Source organism: Sinocyclocheilus anshuiensis, unplaced genomic scaffold, assembly GCF_001515605.1.
Source record: "Sinocyclocheilus anshuiensis isolate Anshui unplaced genomic scaffold, SAMN03320099.WGS_v1.1 scaffold1900, whole genome shotgun sequence".
Classification (NCBI taxonomy): Eukaryota; Metazoa; Chordata; class Actinopteri; order Cypriniformes; family Cyprinidae; genus Sinocyclocheilus; species Sinocyclocheilus anshuiensis.
In genome coordinates, this window is record NW_015555826.1 from 44,107 (window position 1) to 50,597 (window position 6,491).

The 6,491-nt window shown below is 37.1% G+C and overlaps 1 long non-coding RNA gene across 1 annotated transcript; it reads left to right on the forward strand.

Annotated features, from left to right (window-relative positions):
* Window positions 1-5,718: 5,718 nt before the first annotated feature.
* Window positions 5,719-6,356, forward strand: LOC107675321 (uncharacterized). Its single transcript, XR_001632587.1, has 4 exons — window positions 5,719-5,825; window positions 5,968-6,022; window positions 6,106-6,197; window positions 6,294-6,356. It is a non-coding gene; the product is annotated as an uncharacterized LOC107675321 (long non-coding RNA).
* Window positions 6,357-6,491: the final 135 nt, after the last annotated feature.

Sequence of the window (6,491 nt, forward strand, 5' to 3'; positions counted from 1 at the left end):
CAAAATAAAAAAAAAATACACCATGCTTTAGGGCAGGCTATGCCTAATATAAAATAAAAATCACCTTAGATAAACGGCAAAAGTCAAAAGGCTTTTCAAAATCGAAAATATTGCCAAACAGGCGCTTTTGCATCTCGTTTCGAAACTAAATCATCCGCCATCGTCTTGTCTGTCTCACCTCACTCTTCTTGTCAGTCAGCTCAACTCACTCTGGATAAATTAAATCTGATCTGTGATGTGACGTTAGGCACGCTGCATTGAGCAGCGGCGTTCAGTTTTTAATTGTAGTGTCTGTTCTTTTACTGAACTAAATTATTTTTATTACTATAAAAAATCAAAACGACGGTGGGGGTCGGTGCCGTGGTGGGCAAGTGACATCGGTTAGCGGCTTAACACCAGCATCAGCGTCTATCGCGGCAAGCCTAGTATATATATATATCTATATCTCTCTCTCTCTCTCTCTATATATATATACACACCGATCAGGCATAACATTATGGCATATCCTAATATTGTGTTGGTCCCCCCTTTTGCTGCCAAAACAGCCCTGACCCGTTGAGGCATGGACTCCACTAGACCCCTGTGCTGTGGTATCTGGCACCAAGTCCTGTATGTTGCCTCAAACTCGTTGTTGTGCTCCTCAACCCATTCCTGAACCATTTTTCATGTCAAAGTAACATCCACGTGGATGGCAGGACCCAAGGTTTCCCAGCAGAACATTGCCCAAAGCATCACACTGCATCCACCGGCTTGCCTTCTTCCCATAGTGCATCCTGTGTTCCCCACGCACCCAGCCATCCATGTGATGTAAAAAAAATTTGATTCATCAGACCAGGCCACCGTCTTCTATTGCCCCATGGTCCAGTTCTGATGCTCACGTGCCCACTGTTGGAGCTTTCGGTGGTGGACAGAGGTCAGCATGGGCACCCGGACTGGTCTGCAACTATGCAGCCCCATACGCAACAAACTGCGATGCACTGTGTATTCTGAGCCTTCGCTCCCCACATGCATCAATAAGCCTTGGCCATCCATGACCCTGTCGCCGGTTCACCACTGTTCCTTCCTTGGACAACGTTTGATAGCTACTGACCAAACTACGAACCTAAAAACCTAAAACAGACGCTTTCTATCCCCTGACAATATAATTTCAGTTTTAGCTCTTTATTAATCTTGTTTTGAGAGTAATACTGTTTTTGTTTTATCAACAGAAAATATAAAACTCCACTGATATGACCATTTTCTACAATCCGTTTCCTTGAATGCTTGATAACTTCGAGATCTGCCGAATAAAAAAATCTTTAATCCATCTAATTATTTTCCTATTAACACCAACTCTCCTGTATTTAATTATCAGACCTTCTTTCCACATCATATTAGGGGTGACACCGAATAGTCGAAGATTCGATGCTTCGATAGGAGGAGCCTGATTCGACTACCAATCTCACAGTCGAATATTCGCGGGGTGTTATAATTGTGCCATTTGGCTATATGGGGGTGCTCAAATGTCTGATTTCACATAGAACTACTGGTTTTCTCCCAATAATTGAATATACAGCCTATTAAAATAATGCTGTAAATAAGAATCTGAAAAGAAAGAAGCTTAAAATAAATATTTTAACATGCGTGAATAAATCCAACCACCCCTATAGATTTAAGTTTCACTTTCCATAATCCTGATCGTTTTTTGATATCGGCCTTTTTAGAGACCGCCGATCAATCATCCCAAAGCGATTAGCGGCCGATAGTGATCCGTAGCCGATCAATCGGAGCACCCCTATTACTCACCATGTGATGATAGAGGCCCCAAAAATATTTGGTAACTACATTTAAGGTTTTTTGTTGTTGTTGTTGTTTGCTGTTCAAAATTATTTTTTTAATTTATTAAGACTCATGCTTCTTGTCTATTTGTTAAAATTCATAGCTCAGACAATATCAGTGAAGAAGGGGTGGGAGGGTGAGAGGAAACAATATTAAGACATGGAGATCGAAGTATAGAAGATGAAGTTGTGAATGATACATTGAATTTGCTATTTAAAATAATTAAACAATGCACTAAGGAATACTATATCATCAGCACCAGATAAAGATTAATTATGTTATATAATGATATGTAACTTAAGTGAATCATCTAAAAATATACTCTTGAAATTATATAATACAGTGTGGGAATGTGGTAAATTGTCTAGCTGCTGGAAGGACGCGATAGTAGTACCGATACGTCAAGCAGGGAAGGAAGGTAACAGTTCAAATGACTACAGGCCAATTGCTATAACGTCTCATAATGGAGAAAATGACTAATCAAAGATTAACAGATTACACAGAAAATAAAGGATATATTTTAAATTATCAAAGTGGATTTAGAAAAGGTAGAAGTACCATGGATCTTACAGTATGTTTAGAATATGAAATAAGGAGAGCACAGATTAATAATAGTGGCTGTTGTCATGATCTCTAGCTGGAGTGCCCATGAACTCCACCAGAGGGCACTCTACCCCTGACTCTTGCCACGCTCACAGACTACATTCCCCATAATCCTTTGCCTGGACTCATCATCACTTATTGCAGTCACCTGTGTCTTGTTACCTCCATCAGTCACACTATAAAGTTTGCACTCATCCACACACACTTTGCTGATTATTGATAGCCTGTTACGTCTTTGTGTTTTCCCGTGTTTCCAAGTTCCTTGCTGTCTTGCCTTGCCTTGTGTTTTGACCCTGGACGGTTTACCCTGGATTATGATTGTTTGTCTTTTGGATTACTCTTTTTGTCTCTTCCTGGATTATACCTGTTTGCTGTTGATTGACCCTGCCTGTTTTGACCACTCTTGTAAATAAAGCCTGCACTTGGATCCTCAACCCCGTTGTCACGTCTCCACCTTACAGCTGTGTTTTTAAATACTGAGCAAGCATATGATATGATGTAGGGGTGTCCCTGACTAAGGATTTTCATAGTCAAATCGGAATGTTCGAATCTTGCCGATATTCGACTGATAGTCGAATCATATGTTTTGGGGGCGGGGCAAAATACATTACCAAGAGTCAAGTCAGACATTCGACAGCCATAATTACATTAACACACAGGGAAAATGTTTAAGGACGCCTCGCAGATACAAACGGGGTAAATAATGTTTTATGTTTTGATTAAAAGATAGTTAACATTAAACGTCAGCGAAACCCTAAGAATTCACAACACTTTTTACAATAGTGCTCTCATTATAACGTTATGTATATGACAGTAGTTATTATGCTCTGCATTTCTGTTTTGAGCTGCGGGCTGAAGATGACCAGTAGAATTAAGCAGCAGGTTTTTAATCAATGGGATTTAACTCATCATTTATTTCATATAGAATACGCTTCGTTATTTATACAACATAACGTTAATATTAAGACTTGTAGGCTATCTGCACAAAATGCCCCAAATGCACGAACGTGTCTGTGCGGCTCTGAATGAAGGTGGAGGCGTTCTTCACGCAACAACGTGCAGAAACACGGCAACTAAACTCTAAAAATTCACAGCGTTTTATTATAATAGTGTTCTCATTATAATTATGTATATGACAGTCCCAGTCATAGTTATTAATATTCTGCATTGTTGTTTGTCCTGCTCGCGCTGAAGTACTACAATGAAGCGCTTACTGCAGCGCAACTCAACCAAATGCATCTTATACGAGATAAATAATATATACACATATATATATATATATAAACCGGCTGAAATGTTTTGAAATCACTTGTGCCCTACCTGATCGAAAAAATCCAGTCTTTCACTCTGCCTGTGTCAATTTGTGTCTTGTTAAAGTTTTAAATCCCTGTCACCAAAATGCTCTTCTGTTGGTCACGGATTATGGAAAGTGAAACTTAAATCTATAGGGGTGGTTGGATTTATTCACCGTCACGCATGTTAAAATATTTATTTTAAGCTTCTTTCTTTTCAGATTCTTATTTACAGCATTATTTTAATAGGCTGTATATTAACTTATTTGGAGAAAACGTCTCAGGTTACTTATGTGACCATGGTTCCCTGAGTAGGGAACGAGACACTGCGTCCTCTAGGTGAAATCAGACATTTGAGCACCCCCATATAGCCAAATGGCACGATTATAACACCCCGCGAATATTCGACTGTGAGATTAGTATTCGAATCAGGCTCCTCCTATCGAAGCATCGAATCTTCGACTATTCGGTGTCACCCCTAATATGATGGGGAAAGAAGGTCTGATAATTAAATACAGGAGAGTTGGTGTTAATAGGAAAATAATTAGATGGATTAAAGATTTTTTTATTCGGCAGATCTCGAAGTTATCAAGCATTCAAGGAAACGGATTGTAGAAAATGGTCATATCAGTGGAGTTTTATATTTTCTGTTGATAAAACAAAAACAGTATTACTCTCAAAACAAGATTAATAAAGAGCTAAAACTGAAATTATATTGTCAGGGGATAGAAAGAGTCTAATGTTTTAGGATTTTAGGTTCGTAGTTTGACTAAAAACATTTAAAATACACATTGAGAAAATTATTGGTAAATGCAAACAAATACAGAATTTAATGAGGTGCTTGGTGGGCAAAGACTGGGGGAGCTGAGAGGTTGGCTATGAAAATATGAACAATATTGAACTAATACTATCAACACTTGATTATGGATGTATAGTGTTTCAACCTGCTGCCACCAGTGTGCTGAAGTAATTTGACAACATTCAATATAAGACATTAAGGTTATTAACAGGGGCTATAAGATCTACAACTGCAGTATACAGATTGAAACAGGAGAAATGCCCTTAGAATACAAATGACATTAAATTACTGGTTCAGTATACAAGGACATAATCAAGATCATCCAAAATCCACAATAAAATAATGCTGAGAGAAAGAAAAGATGGAAAACAAAAGTACCTATAAAGTAATAAATGGAAATAAATTAATATTCTGTAAATCCAGCAGTATGGTCAGTAATTCCCCAATAGTTAATACCACAACCCACATGACACTGTTAGAAATCCAAAACAACAGTTATGTTCATGTATATTAAGATGCATCAAAACATATAGAAAATATAGTAGGTGTTGCATTCACAGGACCAGATTTTAATGTCAAAATCAATTAAAGAATGTCAGACTATTAGTGCAATCCTAATGGCATTACAGTGGGTTAAGGAGAATAGACCACAGAGACACTTATATGTTCTGACTCAAAATTATCTTTAATGATATTAGAAACAGGTACAGAATCAGAGCTGATATGCTGATTGAGATCCTTCAGACAATATACAGGATTGATAAAATGCAGTTTTTAATTAAACAACATGTGAAGGAAAACATGAAGATGGTTTTATAAAGAAATGTTGGTAAAGGTAGAATAACAAGGAGAAATAGAAATAAAGAAAATTTCTAGACTTAGATTTTGACATATTGCAGTTAATAATACCTTGAATAAAATAGAGAAACATTAGACCATAGCACCTTATGATATAGGCTGTCCAAATAACAATTAAAGAAAGTGATTGATTTCCAACTTTAAAAATTAAGATGAATTTTGAGTTGACAAACATTTTACTTTAAGGAGTTCACATGATGAATGATTTAATTTTTCAATGCAGTATCTGCAAAAGACAGTTAAATTCAGAAATAAGAATTAAGGAGCTAAAATGAACAAGGTTGTACGAGACTCACACTACTACCCAGCAGGTGGCGGTAATGCACCTGAAAGTTGTGAAATAAAATATTAAGAAGAAAAAAGCGGTAGCATGAACGCATGGTGTACTGTTTTATTGAAGCTTGTTCACTCACTGTTGGTTTTGGAAGGACATAATGACTTCATCAGTGTCAAAGGTAATATTGAGCAGACATGCATTAATCCTTACGTGGCTGAATTAATCGTATTTGTTGAGAATAATTATATTAATACATTTATGATACATATATAGCCGACACATAATGACACATATCCAGACTTATAGATGGTGTTTTTCAGGGATGTTTTGTTTTTAAGTCAGCCTCCAAAAAGAGAAAGCGACATATAGGAGTTGGTGAGTAATTATTATCATTATTATCACTTTACAAATACTTATCATCATTATCGAGCATCTTCGTTTTATTTATTTGCATGTAGGTGGATATTTGGTGGATGATAGTGACGATAACGGCAGCGATCGCTTTAGAATCTGTCAGAAATTATAGGAAACGGTTCAAATGAACACAGAGGTACATCCTCCTCTGCGTCTGCAACCGCTTTGTCTAATTCATTAATTTGGTTCGTTTAATACGTTTATGTTCCTTGATAAATATATATCTTCACAGGTAATACAAGATCGTTGAATAAAAAGGTACTTGACAGTCTTGCAGAGTTCATTAAAAAGCATGGGCTCGGCTGCTCATCTGATGTCTGGAGACAGAGCCAGTGAAATCCCCACAGCTGGTCTAATGCTGGGTATGGCCTGATTCTTATTCAAAGATTTTCTAAAACGTTTTTTTTTTTTTTTTTTTTTAACTCAAGGG